The following is a 21,865-nucleotide window of genomic DNA, read 5'->3' on the forward strand; positions in this document are numbered from 1 at the left end:
AGCCTGGAGTGGATCCAGGTTCTGAACTTTTTGCATGGTATTATTCACAAATTTATCTTCCTCCCCTCCCTGCCACCACATTCTTGATAATGTGAGAATCTAAGTCACACTTGCTCTCACTTGCTCTTCCCCCTTAAGAGTTCTAGCTTACAGAGCTGTAAAGAAAAGTAAAGAAGGAGAAGCCTGAAGATTATAACAAGAAGTCAAATAAAATGGTGCAGGAAGTTGATATTTTTAAAAGCTGAAAATGTTTAAGCCTAGAGTAACTGGTTTTGAATATCTAAGGCTTCCCCACAAGTCACCGTATAATTTGTTCCTTACTTCCCAACTCTTCCTCTTTCCACTTCCCCTTTTTATAATGTTACATAAAGCGTTCAAACATGAACAACCTGGACTTATGTTTCCTACATTCATATTTGAGCACCTTAACAGCAATGGTCTCATATTCAAGGGGCCACTCTCCTGGAGATACCTAGTGATTCTTCTGTTCTCTTTTAATCACTCTGACAACCAGCAAAATTTAAAATGTGAATATGACTGTTTATGTGCTTACATCTGCACTTAAGGACACACGTTATTCCAAGAACCCACTTTCTCTCCTTTTGCCTCTCATGACTATTCATACAAACAAAAAAGCATCAAAAATCATGAGAAAAGAACAAAGAAAGCAAGACAATCAATGCTTAAAGCTCCTTGCCTCCATGGTACCTCCCCAAGAAACATATCATCACCTCTAAATAGCAACCTGAAACCTACTCAAGAGACTTACATAAGTCATGACTCAAGAACTAAAGCAATGAGTGTCAAAACATTCAAAGACACAGTACCCTCTGCTCCTAATAGTAAAGGAGTAAGGACTGGGAATATGCAAAGCAAATCCTTTCACTGGAGAAAAATAGCAGTAAAAACTTCTTAGAGATCTATAGAATCACAAAATGGTTTGGGTTGGAAGGAATGTCTGAAGACCATTCATTCCAACTCCTTCCCTGCCATGGGCAGGGACATCTTTCACTAAGTCAGGTTGCTCAGAGCCATCCATTCAAAATCATCCACACAAGCTAAGCTACACACTTCAGTAACAGCAGAAGACCACTAGAAAGCCTTCACACAGATGCAGCCTTGGAGGTCCCTTACGTCTCAAATAACTGATGTAAGCTCCAGAAAAAGTGATAACCTCACACCCAACGTATACCTCCATCTGCCTTTTCCATGGACTCAGACAAAGAGATGGTTTTCTCCAAGATCCCTTAGCTAGTAGGTTATGTTGCTCGTGAGATACTGTTCATAAGGAATGGCAATCTAACATAGAGACTAAAAGGTGACCCTGTAAATAAATGTCAGCTGCAAAATCGAATACCTCTCCTGGTCTGAGCTGAACAAACATCATCGACAATGTAAGCAAAACGCTGAGAAGAGAAATAAATCTGCAATGAAGAAGAAAGAAGGGAAAAATCTCTAGACGCTTACTCGCAAGAGGGGACATGAGAGGGAGAGGGCACATGGCAAACTTACGTTAGTGCGACTCCGACCAATTCAAGCTCTTCCCATGCTCATCACCACACCATCTGTGCTTAAGTATAAATGGAAGGCTTCCTTATCACGTTTTCTTTCTTTGTGCAAATACCATATTCACTTTCATACATTCCGAGGACTACATGTCTTACTGATTCCGAAATTAACCTAAAGTTACGCTGACATAATACACGCTATATTGATTCACAATCTCATTGCACTGGTCATACAAATACATACTACAAATTGTTTTTCAGAATGCTTTTCTTCTGGATCAGGGAATTAGGTTACAACACTTGCACTATAAATTTAAAGACATCATGTACACCAAAGCCTAAGCACTAGCCTGGTAATTGGTTTTCCTTCTTTGCTCATTAGCTCAACACGCAAGACACGTGAGTGAGGACTCACACCAGCAGCAGTGAAAATTTCAGTGCTTGCATCCCAAGGAGAGGAGCAGGACTTCAGAACCACGTAATTACAAGAAGGAAGAAAAAGTATGATTAAAGAGTCTCTATTTCTGACACGGCATGACTTGGAAGAAACACCAGCACTTGTCACAACAAACTGTGTGGCAAGGACTTCCCCACCGACACCATACCCAGAGATGTGGGCTTTTCACCACAGAGAATTTGTATTTCCCTCCTGGAAAAAGGAAGGAACGTTTTTAAATTATTTAACTCTACTAACTTAAAAATACTCATTGCCAATGAGTTATTGGGTTGTTGCAGTAAGAATCCAAAAGCAGAAGCTCTTGCTGCCCTTCGGATCACTGGTGGTGATGTCTTCCTGACAAAATATAGGACAAATGAACATACTGCTAATGCATACTGTGTTAATTATTCTGCAGTGCCATGCAGTGACCCTGACAGAAGTTCAAACAAATTGTGATGGATACGGACAGAAACAGTATTATATATAGTTTAAATCTGTCTGCAGTCAAGTTTGCAGCTATAGCATGCAAGGACTGCATTGCGAGGCTGCGTTACTGCCTAAAATGATCTCATGTTATGCTATTAGATTAACTACTCCCATGAGCTAAAACGCTGTAGAGGGGTGAAGTTCAGAAAATCAATTTCAACGCTGTTTTGTAAACTTCAGTATAGCTCCAATTCTCTGTTATCGATACCAATTCAGTGAACCACATTTACGTTGTAAGCACACACCAGGCTTAAAAAGTCAACTGGTTAGTGCAGAGTGCTGAGAACGCCGTAGGGAGGGCAGACACTTACAGACAACACGCTGCCAAAACAAAGCTTTAATTTAGAGGAAAAAATTCTGGCCTCTGGAGCTGTAAGAACCGCCCCGAGATAGGAACTGTGAGTACAGGGATAAACAGAAGCAATGCCATGAGTCTACGCAGAGTGATTTCCAATACTCATCCTCCCACGGCTTTACCAAAAAGCAGCCGGCTGAGCTGAGCAGCAGCAGACAGTTGCCGTTGGGGACCCCAGCAGGGCCCTAAAACCAGGCGAAACCCCGCTCGCTGCTCAGCCCAGGACACCCATGGACCCCACACCCCAGGACACAGCCTACAGCCTGTGGGTCACAACGCTGACCCTCAAAATGCCCGATCCAGCCTGCTGCCTGCTGACACCCACCCACCCCGCAGCATCCTGCACCCCAGGGCACCTCTGCTGTGGCTCCTGCAAGCCCACGGCAAGTCGTGGGGTGAAGCACAAGCCAGGTTGATTCTGAGCCTCTCTGAACACAGCAGATCCTACAGCAAACTCCACCCGTCAGAGGGGAGCCAGGGTCAAGCCACCGCAGCTCACGCTCACCGAGGTGACACAATGCACACCTAAACACGCACACCTAAACATACAAACTGTGCATATAAGCGCTTTCATTAAAAACACATTCACGTGCACTTACAACATACAATCTAATTTTTTGATGTTGAAGTTCTATTGTCTCCCTCACGCTTCCCACAAAAAAAAAAATAAAAAAATCTCAGTTGGCTTTCCTCAATCATTAATCATATTAAACTAATAAACATTCTGGCACCGACACTGTTTAAACAGCCTTCTCTCCACCCAAAATTCACTGGCAAATATTTTCACATATAAGATGACCATCCCACAACCCTGCTTTTGAATGCTAATCTAAACTGAATTCTCCAAGCCAGCATGCTAAAGAGTTACTCTTTGGGAGGGGGACTGCAGAAAAGAAATGAGAGAGGGGCCTTTAATATGAAATAAAAATAGACTCCCTTGATCCCACCATGACATGGCCCAGACATTCTCCCTGTGGGGGAAGAAAATGTTTTTTACTGCAGTGAGAGTTTTTATAACATTTTTTTTTTCTGCCCCCCCCCCCCCCCCCCCCCCCCGTCCAACTTCGCTTCCTGAAGAATGCTTTATATAAAAGACATGACATTTGGCAACCCAGCTCTGCTGCTTTGTGAAATTCTTTTGGCAAGTGCCCTATGTGCTGACTGCATTAAGCACATCAGTTTATTTATTTATTTATTTATTTAGGCAGAAGTCAGAGGGAGGAAGCCATACAATTAACACACAGCGTGGCACTGTTTCATCCAAAGAAACGGGAGAGGAGCCGGGGAGGGAGGGGCCGGAGCCTCTCCTTTTGGGAAACCTCATCACGGGAGAGGAGATGGTTCTCCAACCTCAAAGTGTTGCTGCTGCTCTGGGGCATACGCAGTGATTCTTGGATCTCAAGGCATTTAGCGAACATCAATTAATTAATTAATTAAGCCTCAATTCCACAACAAAGGCAGGTATCATTACACATCTATTTTGCATATGGGTAAAACGAGCTGTGGAGTAAACCTAAGCCTGTACCAATCTTGCCCAGTGTCCTCAGGCAGGAGCTGCACTACCACGCTCTTGCCGAGGCGAGAGCCGCCCAGCAGTAACTGGCAGGAGGGCACGGCACTCATGCCCTGGGCGAAACCAGAAAATGGAGAAGTCTCCACATGCCACTGTCTCCCCAACGGTGCAGGCCTGGCACGTGCCTGCGAGGCACATGGACCTCCGTCGATAAGCACCCATCTCCTTTGCACCATGTCACATGCCCACAACGTACCTCAGCACCATTCATAGCATCAGGGATAGTACCATATGTATATACGTATATACACACACACCACATGCGGTCATGTTCTTGCAAAGGCAAAACCTCCAAGGGTCGAGGACTTGAACGAGCAAACCCCATCTCCTACTCACATGCCACATGTTGGACAGGAGGGCCATACATTTGTGGTTGAGTTACGGAGCGTGTTACTTTAGGCTCACAAGAAAACAAGATGCTTCTCAGAAACAATGGAATATTTTGCTTATGATCATTATTAACTCCATTTATTTACACCAGGGACCAACAAAGCTTGGCAGCACACTGCCAGGGACACCCAGCAACAGCAATTCACAGAACCATGAAGTTTTCAAGCTAAATAGGGAGGAGAGATGGGAACAGGAGAGGACATGACATACCAGCCCAGAGACCAAAGCCAACAGCTGGTCAGTCCCACAAGCTTGTAAGGGTGAAGCTTCTGCACTGACCACATACCCCCTGATATTTTCAGGCCTAGCAGCAAAGGGCCCAATCCATCCAAGCCACTCTTCAGCACACACACCTCCAGGGAAATGCTGAATAATGGTCTGGTGTCTTCCATGGGAAAGAGCTACCAAGTCTCTAACCAACGGGACGCCCTGCAGATCGGGTACAGAAAAGACTTTTCTCCACCTTAGAGAGCTGAGACAGGAATGGAGAGTCTGCTTGATCAGGTGGTGCTACTTCAAAGGCTACCTCCAGGGGCACAGATCAATCTACAGTGCACTTATCCTTTGGAAAAGTTTTAAGCCAGCTGGTCCAAAAAACACGTTACAAGTTTAACATTAAAAAGGATTTTCTACACTACCTAAAAAGGACGTGCATTCTCATAATTCATGTGTGCCCCAATAAAGTCCAATTTTTTTTCCTAGAAAAGAAAATTGACACAGCAATCTAAACCTGTCTAGTGTTTTGTTAGAAGATTATGCGGAAAGCTTTTTTTTTTTTTTAAATAGAAAAATCTGGCATTACACCCCATTCCTGCTCTAAAACTTTTTCCTAGAATTTCTGTCCTTCGTTTCTAGGCCAGTTTATATGATATCAAAGCAGTTATCACAACAGCAATGTACAAGCCCAGTTCTACAAAGTTTATTCAAGGCAAACAGATTTCAAACAGACTGCCAGTTTTAGCAGAAGTTTGACATGACCAAGGGCTCAGGAGAGCAAGATACGGAACTCAGCATCAGTTTAACTGTACAGCAACGTTTGCCAAACATCTGTCCTCAGTGAGGACTGTCCCCAGCCTCTCCTTTGAAAAGGATTCAGGCATCTCAGCACTGAAAAGGGCCAAAGGGACCCAAATCTGTTCACAAAGAACTCACTGGCAAAATTCCCCTCACCTTAAACAAGGAAATACCAAGCCTTCAGTTGCACAACTCAATCGTCCTCTTCAACCTGGAAACAACATACCAGCGCTTCAACTGGGGACTTCAAGCTCGGTGTACTGAGTTACTGACTGACCATGGACGCACGCCTTGTCTGTGAGCTGATTCTGGAAGTACAGGCCAAGAGCAAGCAAGGGAAACCTCGGCACAAGTTGTCTGAAGCTGTGGTCTCATTAGCCCAACATGCAGGAAAATTTGAAGTCACGAGGCTTTGGATCTGCATGCGTATACTACTTATCAAGATAGGAAAGATGCACATGTTGTCCCACTGCAATATTTCACAACAAAACATTAATAAACACACTTTTTCTTTTAACAGATGAAACAATTTTTAAAAAATTCTCCACCAAACATATCCGTGAAGGCAAGTAAGAGGAACTGATGTATTTTAGGACAAGCCTGACAACCTCACTAGCCTCAGGTGCACAGTGCAGAGATGCTATGAAAGACGAAATTACACAGCTTAAAAGTTAAGTTACAGGTGGTTTACTTGAGGGGAAGGACAGGATTATGATGGAGGAACAAGACTTGGAGGTAAAGGGTAGGACAGGACAGAAAACATGAGAAAGGGGCAAGACTGGGTTGTTTTGGCTTGGCACTTGCCGAGTGAAAAAAAACAAGCGTGAGTCATAGTAAAGGTAACTCAAAGTGTGATGTGACTGCAATAGAGAGCTGAGCAGACCACACTGCATGAGTCAGCAGCACAGATAAAAAGGGTGATAAGAAGCAGCAGATGGGACATGTCTTTACTAAAACAACCCTGCAGGACGCAGGCCCCCTTTGCTCTAATGAAGTGGTCGTGCCAAGCTGCCGCGCGCCGGCTCGTACGCTTGCGGTCCCGTGAATCAAAGCGCGCCGCGCAGGGAGGTTAGAACAGCAGCAGGCAAGCAGGTGCAGACAGATCCACATGCAAAAAAGCAGAGAAAAGCAAAGTGACAGCACATACACCCAACACCCCACAACCCCCCCAACACGCACACACCCCGACGAGTGCCCTGGGACGCCACCCTCCAAACCGCTCGGGCAGCCGGGTGGGGAGGAAGAGAAGGGGGGAAGGAAGCTGCCACCGGGATCACGGCATTCAACCTGGCCGACGGCCAGCTTTTTCTCTTCCTGCTAGTCAGACTCTGCTTTTCCTGGTGGGCGCCAAGGGCAGGAGGCTGCAGCATTGCAGCACCCCCCCTTTCTGACTCCCCAGGAGGCACCTGCAGAACCGGGAGGCAGCCACAGCCGCACAGCTCACACATGTCTCGAGAAGCCGAAGGGCTTTTTTGCAGAGCCCCCTTCTTTGCACAGCTCCTTATTTGCGGAGCTGTGCTCCAGTGTACCTGCAGCTCAGGTGGCTTTGCAAAACTCAAGTTTAAAGCTTCACCTTTTCCTTCAGGACTGCACACCCCGTTTTTGCTGTCAGAGCAGAACATTTAGCCCCAAGGGACCAAGCACCACTTTCTTGGGCAGCAGAAACCATAGAGTCATATGCAAGGCCACATTACCTGCAAAACGCAGCTGCCGCCCTGACCACATAGAAGACCTGCAATAGTGGTTCTTTGCTGTTGGGATCCCTGCTCGCTGCACTTTTGAACCTGGTCAGGAAAGACGAGGGCCCTCTGTCACAAGCTCAAAAGAGGACAGAGATATAAGGCAAAGCTCAAATGGCCTTTCATCTCACTTCTTGACTGAGGTAAAATTATACCCTGCCTGAGAGGGGCAAGATGGAAAGTAAAATGGTCTATTTTTAGGCACAAGATCCTGCTTCATCAGGTTCACCTAATTTCTAAGAAACAAACCTTGGCAAAGGTCTGCATTTGAGGGGGATGAAAGATGACTTGTTTCATTTTCTTTTAGTGCAGCCCATAGCATGACTAGCATAAATTTAAGCAAATCTGCTTTAGCCACATATACATGCCAGCTGTTCTATCTGGGAGAGATAGTCCCTATATTCTAGTAAAACATATATATATGTACATTTCATTCTCCTAATCTATCCTGGCAAAATAAGCATGTTGCGTCCAAGTATTTCAATGGAGCTAGAAGGTGTGTCTATTCCCCCCGCTCCAAACATCCTTATTTATAGATTTCAAAAGTTGGCAGGTATGCCGAGGAAGAGCAGTTGCTGAGCCTAACACACTCTGCACAGCAACAGATCTGTTGTAACAGATTAACAGGCAGAGAAAGAGCGAGAGAGACAGGAAAGAGCCGTACTCTCCTTCTTTACACACGTCCTTGCCTTCAAATGCAGCTTTACGGAGATAATGACAGCAACGGCGTGTCTAAAATAAAGCCGGACCAAGAGCCAAGGCTCATGCAGCCCCACTGACAGCAGAGCTTGGCTCTGCACTGTGGTCACGCACTTTTCTAACCCGAGCGTGCGCCTTCCAAGAAGTAGGTAGAGGAACTGCTCTCCTACGGACATTGTGAGCATTAGCAAAGGGGGAGGGCGGTCAGCCTGTAAGAAAAACAGTGAAGTTAGTTTTCATTTCCTGTCGGTTTTAATCTTGTCTCGAGGCTTTGCTAGCTGCTACTTCCATTTTCTGGCCTGCCTGCAGAGGAACTGCTCTCTTCACTCATTCGCAGAAGGTCCTTCTTCGCTGCCCGCAGTTAATGTCCCTCGTGCTCCCGAAATCCACCCCACGCTGCCCACCACGCGCTGGCTGCAGCAGCAGTGAATCAGTCTGCAACCACACATCACTGTGCTGGCCTCCCCCTTGTAGCTCTATAAACAAACATACTCCTGATTACAGCTTCCACTGGCAATCTGTTTAATAAATAAATAAATAAGGCACAGGATTCATGCAAGCCGATGCACAACTTCTTTTCCACACTCTAACCTTTCCACTATCCCTTGAAGGGTCTGGCTGCAGGAACACCCTTACACCCTTTTTACTGCTGTTTTTCACACTCTGTGTGCTCTTTGATTTCCTTTGAACTCGTGATGCAAGTGTGCTTCTATATATTCTGCAGGCAATTCCTAAAATGCACTGCACAATTTGCATGTGGACATAGAGCGCTGACTACCCCGAAGACAATTAGCGACAAATTGTGATCAGAACTCAGGCGCAGGCTCAGTGAGGACTCCCTTGTTCTCAGCCTGGAGAAAGTGCCGCACACCTACAGAACTCCCACCATGGGGCTCTCGGGCCCTCAGCACGGACGATAAGTGGTGACAAATCGATGACAAACCATTACTGATAGTTCTGTAAAAAGGTTTCCATGTCTCTTGGCCACAGCAATACACATCCTACACACACACTTCTGCACATCCGCTTTCAAAAGGAGCCATCAGATGCACTCATCCACCTCGCCTGAGATGCAAGACACAGCTAGGCAAGAGTGACACCCTGCATCAAAGGTGGCCGAGGATGGGTGTCAAGCTAGGAGAGCAGAAGGGAAAGGTGTAAGCGATAGAGCACAGAGCTCACGTTGCTAAGCATTAACCAGCACAGTCCATGCCAGGAGCAATAGCTTCTCCCCCTGCATGAACTGTGACCAAGAGCAATACCAACAAGTGTGCACAGCAAAAGACGTCATGGCTAAGAGAGATGGAAGAGGGTGAATCACCTGATTGTCCAGCCTTGCATGTCTCTGAAGATTTATCTCAGCACCACATCCTTAATTCCTTCCCCAGTTTCCAAGAACTGGCCTTTCATACACACACTAGAGAAAGAAAACGAGTTTGTCTAGTATCTTTACTTCCAGCTCATGTTTGCAAAGCTCCCCGAGAAGAAAACCACCAGACTCCACAAGCGATCAGTGTTATCACACTTGATCCATATGTGCCTTGAGCTTGCTGCCCACCATGGGACCGACAGCCACCGCTGCAGTCCTGAAGGGACAGTGGCATGAAACGGTGAAGTACCATTTCGCTTGCCTTTTCCTGGGAGAGGTTATGTAGCACATCAGAAAACAAAACTACTAACTTTATTCCTGAAAGCTCTCAACAGCGCTCAGTCTCACTTCCTCGTTTATAACTGGATGAATTTGAAAGACAGAGTCACTTTTGCAAGATCCAAGAACGTGACTGGGCACACAACGGCGAAAGCCCAAACCCTGTTCTTCTCCTCGGTCTGCTACGCAGCCCTCTTCTCCCCCTCTGGGCACAGTGGAGCTAGGTCACCGCCTTCTGCATACAGACTAATATATAAGTGACTTCTCTCTCATGCATTTATGTACGTAAATTAAGACATATTTTAAACTAGGTTGTGATGATCCATATTACATGCAAATACAGTATCTATTGAAACCATTTGAATTCAGGGTTGTTTGGGGTTTTTCAAGTAACATTTAAAGAAGGATGCATTTGCTGCTGAAGTCTCGAAGAAAATCAAACCTTGGAACTGACAGCAGTTACTGACTACACTTCCAGGGCTGACTGACATCCTACATCAGCTTTCAGTAGCAGTCTCTTCCGTCAGGCCAGAGAAGGTATATTCATCATTTCAGTGCATTTAGCGGCTGAGTTAAATCAGAAAGGAACTGGAAGCTGTAAAAGTAAGAAAATAGCAGTTCTAATAATTTAACAGAAGTGATCTATGACCTATGATTCCCAAAACTCTTAACTAAGATACTGTTACCAAAAAAATTTAATAACTACAATTAAGTGTTCCTTTTAAAAATGGCTTAATTTTAATGCAAAACAAGCTTGTCGGTTTTGTTGGTTCCCCCCCCCCCCCTATTTCCAAACTCCTATTTTAAGGAAGCTTTAAGTAACGTGACAGAAATGTTTCAAAATCTCCTTTTTGTGCATTTTTGCTGAATGTTTATTTTCATGTGAATGTAGCTTGATACAAGTCACATGCAAAAATATAATCTAGTAAACATTGAACAGAAAATGCTTCACCGATTAAAATGAAAAATAGAAAAATTAGAGGCCTGCAGAAATGTATGTTCAACCAGATTACTGGGGGAACATCTGTAGAAATATAATGTAGTCTAAGTTTAAAACAAGATATATACAATCATTGCAAGTACTGAAAGCATTCCCATCTTTAAGGACAATAAAAAGAGTAAATGCAAAACAAGATTTAGAAGCTGATTATTTGTTTTCCTGCTTGCTGATATTAGTCACAATTGAAATCAGCGATTTAAATCCCCCTGAAGAACCCTCCACAGGAGAAGCAGTGCTGATTCATTTCACATGAGATGGGACACTCAGGATCACGAAGAATGCTAGTTTGCTGATGTATGGCAGATACACTGGGACAGACACAAACGCATACTAGTATTTCATATTAAAAAAAGGCAAGAGGCTAAAATATATGCACGCACGTGCACATGTGAATGCGTGCCCTCATTCTGTTATCACGCTCGATCAGGACACAGACCTGCGTAGCAGCAGACTAGAAAGAGAAAGCTTTTGCAAAGACGTAATGGTCAGCAACTCTTGAGCGCTCAGGGCAGTTTTTCCAGATGCAGAAGCACCAGGTTTCTTGGCATAAGCACAGCACTGCGTGGTCAGAACTGCAGGGCTGGGGACATGAATGCGTGGTGATGTCTGACCGCTCGGGGTTAGCGTGGATCCTGCCAGGATTACGATAAGCCTTGCTAAATCTGTGCTGGGCACATGGTGACTCTGCACCATCCTCCGCCAGTGCTCCTAGTCCCAGGATGACAGTGACAAAACACCACTCAGGGCTGTCAAGCCGGGAGTTGCGCTGAGCTGGAAACAAGGAACGTGGGTGCTCTCACCGGACCCAAACTGCCTGGTCCTACCTACTTGGGAGTCTCTCCTACGGTGTCCTGTGGCACCTCCACCACCCAGGTTGTTCCCACGGGCTATAACAGCACAGACCTCCTCTTCCCTGCCCTGCAGAGCAACAAGGACAAGGGAAGCTGTGTTTCAAAAAGAAAAATACTTTTTTGTTCTATAGCAGAAACTGTGTTAGAAGGCTTCAGGGGACCTGCAGAAACTTGTGAAGTCATGGAGGTGATCCTCCAGTGAGAACAAAAGGAGGAGGGAAGTATCCATGGGGACACCACAAGCCATTTCTCAAGGCAGGAGGCTACACTACGGGGAAGAACCTCTCCTCTTCCCCTGTGCCACCCCCATACATACACTGAACTGCAGACGCATGGGGAGATGCAATCATGGTGGCTGCAGGAGCTGCCAAAGTGCTTTTTGGCTTAAGAAGCAAAGGACAAGTTTGAGGTTTGTTCTTCAATTGCTGCCTCATGCACTTAATGTAACGAGACAACGGAGAAGAATAACTCATGTATATAGATATCAATGAGGTAATTAAAGCCTAGTTCTTCTCAGCCTGTTCCCCAACTCCACATAAAAGAATACACAAGTGCACAAACATCTCGGTTGAAAATACAACATCAAGCTCTAGCATAAAACTCCCGTGCCTCACGGAGTACTGCTGGCTTTACTACGGACACGCTATGTATTAGTGGGTACTGATTGTGTTTGCACAATATCTCAATAAGCAGAGCCAACCAACATCACTTCCTCTATTTCTGCATAGAGTAATATATTTACAGGAACAGCCTTTTGAAACGTTCCAGTAAAATTAGCTTACTCATGGATATTTTTTTTTTAAACTAGAACAGAGAGCAGAAGGATAACATCATCATCAAGTTTTGTGCATAAATCAGCTGTATGATTACCACTGATATGTTGCAATAATGAATTGCCACTATATTTGGAGTTATGTGTCAGGTTATTAGAGACTACTAAAGTTCACAGGATCATAAAAAAAAAAATAAGAATCTTCATTATTTCCTGGGAAATGACTTTCAGAAGCATGTACTGCACCTCCTCACCCAAAGCAGTACCCAAAATATTCCCGGAGGAGGTTTGTCTGTTTTATAAAAAACTCCAGTGACGATGCTTCCACAGCTTTCTCAAAGGCAAATGACTGCAGCACCAAAATACCCTTATCACTTGAACGCTTTCATAAATGTTTACCTAAGTCTTGCCACCTTCAAGTTTAGCCCTTTTCTTCTCGTCCTAACCCCAGCAGTCATGCCATACAGTTTATTCCCTTCCTCCCTGGAGGAACCTTCCACATACTTGAACGCTGCTATCATGTCTGTTACTGGCCTTCTCCCCTGTAGACTAAACAATCCCAATTCTTTCATCTTCTTTCCCAGGTCGTGTTTTCCAAATCTTTGATCATTTTCACTGCCTTCTCCCTGGACACCATCCAGCTGGCTCTTGACTACCTTATGCCCCAAACTAGATGTTGAGCCATTTCCAACATTGAGCGGAGTGGCCGGGTTATTTCCTGCCTTTTCTTTACACACCCCAGAACAGTGCTTTTTTGAAGGGCGGGGACGGGGAGGCTTTCTTCCTTGTATGACACCCATGGTCTCAGGTCTATCATTCCCGTCACTCTTAGATGCACCATCCTGCACAGACGGATCAGGCCTGGGAGGAGTTGAGCTGGGGCTCGTCCCCACAGGCTGCTCACGATGGAGCTGCAGAGTCGATGGAGCTCCAGGGTCGCCAGCTCCTGGGTCAGAGCCGAAGGAGGCAGGGGAGGGAAGGAAAAGCTGCCCACTTAGCAGAGCACTGGCAACCCAGCTCCCAGGGGACAGGAGAGCAGGACACGCTGCAGGCTGGGTTTCTCTGGTGGTCTGGGAACCAGCTGTGATTTTTAACACCCTATTCAACTAAACCGGGCCAAACTGCCTCCAGCACAGCCCAACTCCAGCTCACAGACCTTCTTGTGTAGGACCACTATTGAGTCAGCCATTCCCCATCCCGTACCCTGAAACTGGTGTATTTTTATCCCTGTGCACCGCTTCTAAGTTTGTATCCTGTCGTGTTTTTTTTTTTCTCTCAAACTATTCCTCCAGTTAGCCTGGGCAGCTCTGAACTTTAATCCTGCTCTCCAAGGAGCCTGCAGCCCCCTCTCCATGCTTCTTATCCTATGTAAATTTAATAACTGCGCTCTCTGCTCCATCCGTCATTTCAATAATGAAAACAATGAGTATTACCACAGCCAGGACAGACCCCTGGGGAATCTCACTCACTCCAGTCTTGCAGTTTAACAGCAAACCATGAATAACTGCTTCGAATACTGCCTGGTGAAATTCTGTGCACCCACATTACAGACCAGCTGACCAGACACCCAGCCTGCTTCAAAGAAAGCCGTGTTAGAAAGCATCCAGAGCCCCCCATTAAAGAGGGAGTAATTTCTATCAGCCAGAGAAGTCCAATTACATTGTCATAGGCGCTGTTGGAAAGTCTTTGCTAAACACTGCCATAAAAATGTAATACGTGCTGATAAGAGGAATAGGAGGGTTGATAACCAAGCCTTAGAATGACAGGAAGAACTTCAGCTGAACTGAGACAGCAGGAGCCTGACTTCGCTTCCAGCAAGAGAGAGGCTTGGAAAAAGCAAACTGAAACCCAGTATAAAAATGACAGGAATATTCAGGAATATTGTACCTGCCATCAACTGCTGCCGACTTACCAGCTAAAGAAGATACTATCACAGAGGTGTGGGTTTGGTTAGGGTTTTGTTTTTTTTTTTAAATAAAACCAAAACATTTTCTTAGCTCTTCCAGATGTTTCTTAAATTGCATTGCTTACCGCTCCCTAATAGGCTGTCCTGCTCAGGGATCACAAACAAGCCAGCCAGACAGCGAAGACCATGGCTCCCAGAACCCAGATTAATGGTTTAATCAACCACTGAACGCATCACCAGCCCCACACCAGCCCTAGGAGAAGCAAGTGGCAGTGGCTGGTGCCTGAAACAGGGGGAAAGGGTAAGTTCCATGGAAAGTGAAAGGTGAGGCAGCTTTCCAATGCTGGCTCCCTCCGCTTGCCAAAATAGCAATGCCCTGCCCACGCCTCACTCACTCCGACTTCTGCGGAAGATGCGCTTGCTTCCCAGGAGAGTTTACTCTCGCAATGCAGATGTGCTTCACTGAGGCAATCGCGTTCTGTTGCGTAACGCAACCCGGAATTAAACAGTATATGCTATTTGGTGCATTTTTAAAATGTAAACCAGAAGTTACTGCGGAGCTCAGTCACACTGCCAAGAATGTTAACGCTATGATTTTAGCAGGAAAGAATATATCATATCCTCCCTCCTCCAACAGCTTACTCTTGAGCCGTAATTTTGCTAAATGCTTTTGTACTTGTCAGTAAAATACGAAGTCACACATCTCAGTGACTTTCATTTTGATATTCGGTGACTGTGGGTATCACCGCCTCAGGACTTAATGCAGCCACACCAGCGGCACACGCAGGGCAGCTTTGGAAGGAACCTGGCAGGTGACTGCACCGAGGCGCGCAGGCTTGAACCACTAACCTCATGTCCCACAAAACTGTGATAAAAAAAAAAAATTAAAAAAAAATTGGGAACAGAACCAAGCATTTCCAGTCCCCTACATGAACCAGAAGGAACAACACCGCAGATGCTGAGGCATACTTTGAATAAAAATATACATACATTTAGATTCTTCTTATAGTTTCCAGGAGTTGCACAATGCCATTCCTCTTCAGAAGAATACAGGTCTTTTCTAAAATATATTATGCATAACCTAGTTTTCCATGGCGGAAAACTCACCAAGGGAATACTGTTTGCTCATACTAGAAACGTACCCCAGAATTACAGTAATTTATAGCCTCATTTTCATTGACAAAAGAAATAATATCATTCTCTTCTGACAAATATCAGTATACTGAAAAAGTAATGAATAAATGCCTATAAACAGGTATCAAATAAAGCAACTATCAATCACTGTTACAAAAATTTTAATTAAATCATACGTTAAGTAAAAAAAGACTGAAGTAAAACCAAGCCATATAATCTGAAATCAAAATAAAGATCTGTCTATCACGCCAAAGCAGAAAAACACAATTCGGAGCACTAAAATACCACAACCTGTTAAATGACCATTCATCCAATTGTTATTTGTAAAGCTCCAAGTATGCTAAACGAAGCCAAACACAGAGATTCAGCAAAGTACTTAGGCGTGTGCCAAAGTACCTCTATATTTTTAAAACATTTTTTATGTGACAGAGAGCTTAAAACTCCAGAACTATTCACGTACACCTCTACAACAATTTCTTTTTAAGAGACAGAAAATACTCAGAAAGCGATCTGCACTGTCCACATTTTAGCATTACAAATCAAACCAGCATTCAGCCTAAACTGAAATGCATATTTCTGGAGACACATCAGAAAGAACCCTGAGGATTAGGTCTAACACAAAAGGATGAGGGAGTTGCCTGCTGTCATCCTGCCAATTTTGCAGAACAGAAGGGTTAGCAAATGAGGCATGAAAAGATGTGAGCAAAGAAATTCATACCTGCAAAAAATGCAGCAATATCATGTGTGCAACAAAATTACAGTAAGTAGTATCAGGCCCAATCACAAGAATTGCTGACCAGATAAAAGTCCTTTTGGCCTCAGCTGGAAATACTTAGCACCCTTAAGGCTAGTTAAACGTATAAGCCATCCTAATTTAATGCTATAAAAAGTTAAGTTTGAATATTCAGCACTTAACTTTTTAAGGCTCTGACCTTCAGTCTGAACCAACAGTAAGGCACCAGCACTAGCTGAAGCTCTAGCTACATCAAGAAAATCTTCCTGTATGCCTCCATTTCTATCTGTTACCATAAAGTAAGGGATCTCTCTTTTTTTAATTCCTTATAGTGATAGTGACAGAAGTATCAAATATGCGTATCTTACTGCTTTAGGGAAAGCCCAAAAACTCCTGGTTTGGGCTTTGAAAAATCTCTTATTAATGCAGATGGTGGCTTTCAGAGTGCAATGACAAAGGGAGAGCATTGTTCAAGTGCGTGGGTGCATGCACACATGTGTGCAGGGAAAGTGAAGAAGAAAAGGGCACACACTCTATATTGTAATTCTGCAAACCTGAATACGGCAACCAAGCACTTTCAGTGCAGATGGACAGTCATGTTATGAAAATACACAGTTGACTCAATGCAAGGTGGGCTGACAGGTTTCATACGGCAAAGGCTACCCTCTGGGGGAGGGGAAAAGCTGAGGGGGGGATGAGGAGTTCCACACCTGCCTAGAGATACCTTAAAAGTAACTTTAATTAATCTGATACGTAAGATTAAAAAAAAAAAAAAAAAGTAGGTAAAATAAATTAACTGCAGAAAAAAGGCTTAACTTACTGAGTAAGACACCACGTTAAGAGGTTTCCCCACTTTCCCTGCTGTAAAGCACTTCTGAAAAATTCAGCCACTGAGCTACTGCTTTTCTTGACCTTTTTGCTGAAAGAGAGCAGAGTAAAAACAGGAAAGAGCTAAAATGATATGCAATAAAGATGCTTCGCGTTAGGAAAGTCTTTTGAGTCACTGTTGCAAATTCATTCTGTGTCAGATTTGCCAATATAATGTTTGCTAAAGACTATCTATTAACAGCACCAGCAGTCAAAGCGCACGTATTGTCTCTCAGCTGTTGCAGCAACACCATACGCACCATAGGATGCAGCGATACAGCATTTGCATCTGTTGCTAGTTTTCCACACCCAAAAGCTCACTTCGCGTCTCATGATTAATTTATAATGCCCTGAGCCCCAAGGAGATTTGCTCCTCTGATTGCCCTTTTCTTAACAATAACGCAAATAAACATGGAAATAAATCTATTGTCTGAGGAACCCTTCCACTAATTTTGTTCTTTGATGGTTTGGTTGGTTTAGTATAGCTAGCAATCAAGAGTAGCTAGCTTAATATAGAGTGTGGTTAATCTTCCCTTTGCATAATGCTGGTACACTATGGCCCAAATACCAGAGATTTATTTGATGTGTACATGCTTTCAAGCATTAGTAAACAAGTTGCAGCCCATTATGAAAGAAGAGCAGATCCAAACAGTTGTGAAGCTCTTTACATGCTAGATTGACACTGGCAGTGCAATAATAGACTTACATCTGCATGTATACCAGCTTTGCAGTTTTGGAGACTATTTCACCAAGAAGTATCATTTTTAAAAATACCACTAAAAATATGGCTGAGATCACTTCCCATGTCCTAATGCACTATTGTCTGAAGCATGACAGAACTGGCAGAGAGAGAGGCACAGTCTTCTTTTTCTTTCTTTGATTGATTTTATTCCCCCTAACATAGCCAAAAAGAGGAAAAACATATACTAAAGCCTCACAAATGTATAGAGACATTAATCCTCATAAAAAACCCCAACAAGGTTCTCTCACTTCTCATTTCTTATTCTTCCATTACTTTAAAGAACATGCTACAGGAACATACAGAAGTACTCTATCAAATAGCACAGATTTTTTTTTACTTTACTACACCTATCAAATAAATTACTATCTTACATTCTGTAGGATAATAAAACATTTTTGCTTGTTGTTCCATGGACTAATTAAAAGAAATTGGTCCTTTAGAAGCTGGTCGTAAGAGAAAAATACTAATTTAAATAAAAATTATTGTTAATAGTGACGTTTCAAGCAACGGTACAGTGGAAGCACTTATGTGCACAAAAGTTACTTACATGTGGCAGCGCACCCTGGAATAAGAGACACAGTATGAATCTACAGTATTTTAACACACGCAGGCCAAACCACCCAAGCGGTACTGTGAGGTATCACTAAGCCATTCTCACAATATGGTGCATTTTTTCTACCAAGTAGAAGAAACATGATCCCACGCTCAGGCACTGGCTTTAGAGGACAGTACCTAATTCTTCGCCCTCTCGCACACATATATGCAATTTTCAGCAATCCTCCTTGTGTGTGTACTGACCCCCCACATCAGCTACAACTGGACATCGCCAGTCACTTGCCATCTCTGGCCTAGATTTTATCCCGTTCTGTGCTGAACACTAACTTGAGATGACTCAGGAACAGCTGCCTGTTTTCTGCCCAATAATAAATGAAGAAGCCACAATGGAGATAAGGGAGAAAGTGGGGGCTGGAGGGGGAAAGACCTTTCAGACAGCAATTCAAAAATCTCCTCTACAGAGGTGTGGAAAACCTACACTCCTGAAGCGAGCTCTTCGGATGCAGCCTCAAATCTTGTTGGCAACTATGGACGTAAAAGTATATGCCTGCGAAGGAGGTGCTGTGAGAACAAAAACATCAGTGACTGAGAGACGCCAGGATACCACAAAAAAGTAACACAGTAAGAACAGAGGATGCCAGTGTTTCAGATAAGCACTTATGGCCATGTTTACTTAAACTGTTCTGCTGAGTTGTTCCCATTTCAGGCAGAAAACTTTGATTTAAGGAAGAGACTTGCAGTTCTGTCTCCATTTTTTTTTTTCCTTCAAAGCATGCAAGGACTTCCTTTTTCAAAACCAAATTAACAAAGTTTACATCCAAACCCTCTCAGTCCCAAAAATATCAAATCTGAACTCTATGAAAAGCAGCAGTTAGTGCAGCCAAATGCTCCAACATTATATTTAATAGCCTATAATATTTCTAATGTCCTACTGCCTGAAGTCTATGATCTGGAAAACCAGCCAAGCACACCCACCCAAGAGCAATGACCACTACAGCGAAGGCCCTGTTATGTCCCTTGGCTATAGGCCCTCAGCCACTGCTGGCATGACCAGATCAGGGGCTCTCCAGCTGCAGAGAGCAGGCACACAGACCACCTCTCTGACAGGAGGAAGCCTGAAACAAGGAGGCAAATTAAAAATTAAAGTTGTGCCAAGCATGTAAGCGTGGAGCTACTCTTTAAACCTTAAGGTCCTGCAGTTTTATGGGTGTGTTTTATTAGTTGATTTTACTGGACTCTCCTTCTCCTAGCCTACTGCTTCCCTCATACCACTTAGGGTTCCTCCCATTCGTTCCTACTTCACATCCTTCAGGCTGGAAGATTTCTCAGATCGCTTCCCCAGTCCAACTACTAATATACTCAGTGGAAAAAACTCCCTTGACGCCAGTGGGAAACAGCATAGGCATTTGCCCCCAGCTCAGGTATGAGCAGCCTGCCCACCCAGCAGTACTTCTCCGTAGTCGGCCTAAAGGATGCGCGGGAAAAGCATTTTGATGCAGATTTCACATCTGCTGGTCGTGACACTGGAAAATACAGTTCATGCTGTCTCCTGACAAAAAGCCACAATATGTGTTCTTCTATATAAGGCGTACATGTAGAAAAGTAAAAATATCTTTTCTAGTAAGTTATGCAAAGCAGAAACAGCCTCCTGGTACTATTACAGGCGACTGGAAGCTAAAATGATACTAATTACACAGTGCGCTTTAACTCCAGCAAGGCTCCATGAGTCCTATCACGAAGAACATTGCTGAGCGAACCCCCCGGCGGGCACCTCCCTGCCACCACGCGTGGGCAAAGCCCACCAAAGCATCAGGGGAGCACAGCTAGGAAGGGCAGGCAGCAACCTGCCCCGTGGGCAGGACCTGCTGCTCCTCCTGTGGTACCCCGCACCATGGCACCGACAGGTGTGGGACAGGAGCAACGCCATCCCCATCCAAGCGAGAATTTACTCCCATACGCAGCACAACTCTGTGCTCCATCTCTGACTTTTCTAAGCATCAAACCTCCCGCTGAAGAGCATTTTTCCACTCTGACTGTTCAAGATTAAGCAAAGTTGCAGATGAGTCCGCAAGCTCATTCTGCGTTATCATGTCAGTGGGGTGCTGTGAATTGGCGACGCAGCAAGAGAGGCAGCACGCTCAGATATGAACCAGGCTGAACTTTCAGGACTGGTTTCTCTTCTTTCGGGCCCATCTACTGGGGGTGCAGTGGAATTTTTTAAAAAGTTGTCAGAGAAAGCACAAAAAAGGAAAAAAACGATTATTTGCATATATCTAAATAATGAAATGAGGGATTTTTCACTTCCACACTTCAGTATCTCAAAAATGGCCAGGGGACTATTATCATTTACTACAAGGTCTGACGAATGGATGGACTCTCAGATACACTGACAGTAACAATTTATTCCCTATCATAATGAAAACAAACAGAAAATATTTTACTCCAAAGGATGATTGTTTCAGCAAACACTCAAGTTCTCTGAAAACAGCCGTAACTACAACACTGCTCACAGAATGTTTGGTAACTTTACAGAAGTTGTTGTATGTTAAACGTTAATTTTAAAATAAATTCACTAAGCTACCCTACCATGTTTTCAAAGTCAGAAAGTTTAATTATCTTATTAGATCAAGAAAGAATTTTGGCTATCAAAAAAACCTGCAGGTATATTCAAAGAGAAAGGCAGAGATATCAATCGACTGAGAATGCACAGAAAAGAAGCAGGAGAAATAATGTGAAAAAGGAAAAAAAATATAATTAATAATCTACAAAAAAACTCAGCACACCAAAAAGGTAACTTTGTGATCTCACTTAACCTGCGGAAAGGCTGAGCAGGCTTCCAGTCTTTTTTCCATTTGCACGCTCCCTGAAGTTTTCCCAGTAAAAGTGAAGCCCTCCACAGAGCAACTGGGCGCCGGCTGAGAGCCAGCTTGCTTTCCCGAGCCACTGCCCCTCGGAGGCAGTCAACTGATTCACAGACCACAGTCACTGGGTCACTATTGCCACCACAGAGAACAAACTAAAAACCACCGTTACATTGCAAAGCAATTAACCAACGTAACCAACACTGCTTTGCAGTACCCAACCTCCCGTGAAGATGGCAACGGTGTGCATGTTCCCCCCAGTTAAGCCCGTGGGGTGCGGCACTGCTGTGTCCATAAGACCGTGCTGTGTCCAGTCACCCCGAAGGGGCAACGTTCCTAAGGGATGGAAAAATGTGGGTTATAGACATTACGCAAGATTTGGGGTGTATTTAAAAAACCTCCAGGCTTAGCAATTACTTGCCTTAATATTTTCTGGGTATCCTGAAACTTTACAGAAGGAGTGCAGGCAGCCCCCACATGCCTCATCCCTTTTTCTACCCCACGCCTCGGCTGCACCACCGGCACACCAGGCACCCGCAAGCGCTCACCCTCGGGATAAACCTGACCCTGCGGCAGCACGGAGCACGGGAAAA

The 21,865-nt window shown here is 44.3% G+C and overlaps 1 protein-coding gene across 18 annotated transcripts in view; it reads right to left on the minus strand.

Annotated features, from left to right (window-relative positions):
- The window catches only part of ATXN1 (ataxin 1), a 384,505-nt gene that overhangs the window by 173,770 nt on the left and 188,870 nt on the right, over window positions 1–21,865 (minus strand). For 12 of the 18 annotated variants that reach the window (XM_063325865.1, XM_063325863.1, XM_063325862.1 and 9 more), the window contains one exon: window positions 17,068–17,166. The exons of 3 other annotated variants lie outside the window; for them this stretch is intronic. The gene's annotated coding sequence lies outside the window, so the exon portion shown is untranslated. Of the gene's footprint in view, window positions 1–10,293; window positions 10,447–11,675; window positions 11,722–17,067; window positions 17,167–21,865 lie in introns of those variants that run through there. 3 more of the 18 variants (XM_063325856.1, XM_063325864.1, XM_063325872.1) reach the window with 3 other exon arrangements.

The sequence above is a fragment of the Chroicocephalus ridibundus genome, chromosome 2 (assembly GCF_963924245.1).
Source record: "Chroicocephalus ridibundus chromosome 2, bChrRid1.1, whole genome shotgun sequence".
NCBI lineage: Eukaryota > Metazoa > Chordata > Aves > Charadriiformes > Laridae > Chroicocephalus > Chroicocephalus ridibundus.